The sequence below is a fragment of the Aegilops tauschii genome, chromosome 3 (assembly GCF_002575655.3).
Source record: "Aegilops tauschii subsp. strangulata cultivar AL8/78 chromosome 3, Aet v6.0, whole genome shotgun sequence".
In the NCBI taxonomy this organism is placed as follows: domain Eukaryota; kingdom Viridiplantae; phylum Streptophyta; class Magnoliopsida; order Poales; family Poaceae; genus Aegilops; species Aegilops tauschii.
Genome location: NC_053037.3, coordinates 346538439 through 346541943, shown reverse-complemented (window position 1 = coordinate 346541943; position 3505 = coordinate 346538439).

The window sequence follows — 3505 nt, the reverse complement described above, 5'->3', positions numbered from 1 at the left end:
TGAACTGATGTCTTCTTCATTGTGCAGACAAAGATCTTGTTGTTTTTTGCCGCTAATTTCTTTATCCTAACAATCTTTCTGAGTTTCTTGATTTGATTGATATTCATGGACAACTCATTTCCCCATATGCAAAAAGGGTCGAACAGTGGGTCAAAACCTCTGACAGCAGGACCTACATGTGCAAGACCAAATTGTTAAAAACCTAGATATTAGAATGGTTCCTGCAATTGCACAATAATGTGCTATTAGACAACGGAACATGCACGTGCTAACCTCGATTGTAAACCTCAGTGCTTCCCATTGTTTCCCTGCAACACATATAAGGTAGTTAGTCATCAGGTTAAGTAAGGGTTCGCATGCTATTAGTAAAATATGTTAATGAAAAATAATCACATTGCAGATTCATCAGATTAATTCAAGCCACACGAAAAACCCATTTATCCAAACCAAACATGATTAAGAACTAGGAAATATAGCACTTGTATATGTTTCTCATGTATTAAGTGCAGCCAAATTCGTCCTCGCATGCCCAACAATACAAAATTCTACCCACGACAATTGGACATCGCATTACAGAATTGAACCAAGCAGTTAACTAAACACCACAACAAATGAACCAAACATTAACTGAGCACCACATTGCACAATATAACATACTCCTAACAGAATATCAGACAGTTAACCAAACAGTTAACTACAACCAATTGTAGCAATTGTATTTGTTTCTCATGTATTTACTACATCCAAATTCAATTTATTCCTCACATGGTATACAATAACAGAATGCACCCACAATTTTGTAAAGATAAATTCGATTTATTTCTCACATGGAAGACAATACAAAATTGCAGCCTGAAGAATTGAACATCACATTTGCAGAATTGAACCAAATAGTTAACTGAAGACGACAACTAATTAACAAAACAGTTAATAAGTGAGCGCCACACTGCACAACATATAGAACATATACACTAGAGCAACACATTGCATGGTAAAATTAGACAGCACAATTCACAAGAATTTGTGAAGGAAAGGCAGGAGCAGCACACGCAACGGGTAAACCGAGCATGCTTAACCGGCGTAGCTAGCAAATGGCAAGGTGCTCCTTCAAGATCTAGGGGTTGGCACGAATGGCAGCCATCGCGACCTCATCCGCGCGTGCGGCCGTGATTTGCTTCTCTGCTGCCAAATGCTCCTTGAGGTCCTGGCTATACTGCGTGCACCATGGCTTAGGCCGGCGCTTATTTGGTGGAGGGGTCGGTGATTTGGGTGGAAGGTGTCGCGCTCGCGCCGGCGGTAGGGGCATGTGGGATGTGGAAGGAGGAGGAGGATGGGGGTCGGGTGTGGATTACCTGCCTGGATAGGCGAGGCCGAGGAGTGTGAAGGAGGGTCGTCGGCGAGGAGGCGGCGGCGCTGCAAGCAAGGAGTGAAGGTTTCAACTTGGAAAGGAAGGCGAAAAGAGGGGGAAATGTGGCTTTTGGTAAGGGGGAGGGGGCGGGGAGGTAGATATTTTCGCGGAAGCCGAAAATTTGGAATCGCTTCAGCCAAAAACATGCAACTATGCAATGACGTGGAGGGGGCGGGCAGGTAGATATTTACTCTAACAAATTAAAGACCGATGCTCTTAATTAAACAACAGAAAGAGTACTACTACGGCTGGTGCTCGTCGATCTCCGTCGCCGCCTCCATGTCCAGCTCGCGCCAGACGGTCTCCTGGGGAAGGGGCTCCATGGCATCCATCGCACCATACTCGGCAAGCATCTCGCCATCCGCGTCTGCCATCTCTTTGGAAAAGGCTGCCATGAGCTGGGCATGGGCGGACGCGATCTGGGCTTGGACGGGCTCCGTCGTTGCAAGGTATGCGGCGGAGGAACGAACGGCTGCTCGAACGCTCTTGGTGATTGCCAGCTCTTCGGCCGTGGGTTACCAACCGTTGTCGGAGAAGCTTCGTTCAATTTGTGCGGTGACCGCCAGGAGCTGGGCGTGGGCGGCCTCGACATGGTCATGGGCGGCCTCCATCAGGGCTAAGGCCGCCGCTGCGGAACGGACAGCTGCTGTGCCGCTCTCGCCAGTTGCTATCCCCGATGCAGATGTTGCTGCCACCACCTGAGAAGCAACAGCGATCGTTTGGGCTGCCTTTGCCGCCCGGTCGCAGATTGCGGCCGCGCTCATGCACCTTGTTAGCACGCGCATGGCGGCTGCGGCCGCGCTCTCACCGGAGGGGGCCACCGAAGTTGCCCTCACGACGCGGGTCCACGTGCCCATCTTTCACCGGTGATGATTGAATAGTGAAATGATATTTGGGGAGCGAGCTAGTGTGCTTGAGACGCCGACTGTGGACTGTAGCCGACACACCTTCTCGCGTAAGCCATAGGCGTACTATACACCGACGGTGCTCCAGGATATTTTGTGATGCATCTCACACGGTTGCTGATAATAAACTGTGTGCGATCTACTTGATTTTTCATCTTGATTTGAATTACATAATGGGGTCACAGCGGCAATGGACGGTGTTTGAATTGCTAGACCTTTTATCTGGAGTGAACATGCAACTATATGTGTGTCGTAAAAGAATTGGAATTATTCAGGGTTCGTTTGAACATTTTATACATTAAATTGGTTTTCTAGCCCTTTCAGGTGAACAATTCAAATTTGAACTACATGCACATGCTCTAGTGCATATAAATTGGTTGAAAAATCAAATCTGTGTCCTTGGGTGCATGCTTATAGGTCCCATGCAAGAAATGGGAATGAATTACAAACACCAGGGCACCGTTGATTGCCGGCAAAACATTGAGATGCCTGGTTTTTAAATTCTAGTAATCCAAAACTCGTCTGAAATTCATGAAACTTGCAATGCTATCATGGAGCGGCATCAACATGCCATGGTAAAAAATTTGTCCCATTTGGGGCAGGTTTGGGTATATGCTTCTCACAAACCGGAGCTTCTCACAACAAGCATGATGGTTTTCGGTAGGGAACGTCTCACCTTTGGGGACGAAACGATATCCATTGCCACTTATTGCTTTCAATTTTTTTTCTCATGTCAACATAGAACAACAGGAGTGTTGTGTGAATTTTTGTGTTTTTCAGGGTTCGTTTGGACATTTTTATGCATTAACTAAGTTTTCAATGCATTTATGTGCATAATTCAAATTTGAACTACATGCACATGATCCAGTGCATATAAATTGGTTGAAAAAACAAATCTGTGTCCTTGGGTGCATGCTTAGGTCCCATGCAAGAATGGGAATGAATTTCACACACCAGGGCACCGTTGATTGCCGGCAAAACATTAAGATGCCTGGTTTTTAAATTCTAGTAAATCCAAAACTCGTCTGAAATTCATGAAACTTGGCATGCTATCATGGAGCGGCATCAACATGCTGTGGTACAAATTTTGTCCCATTTGGGGCAGGTTTGGGTATATGCTTCTCACAACAAGCATGATGGTTTTCGGTAGAGAACGTCCCACCTTTGGGGACGAAACGATATCCATTGCCTC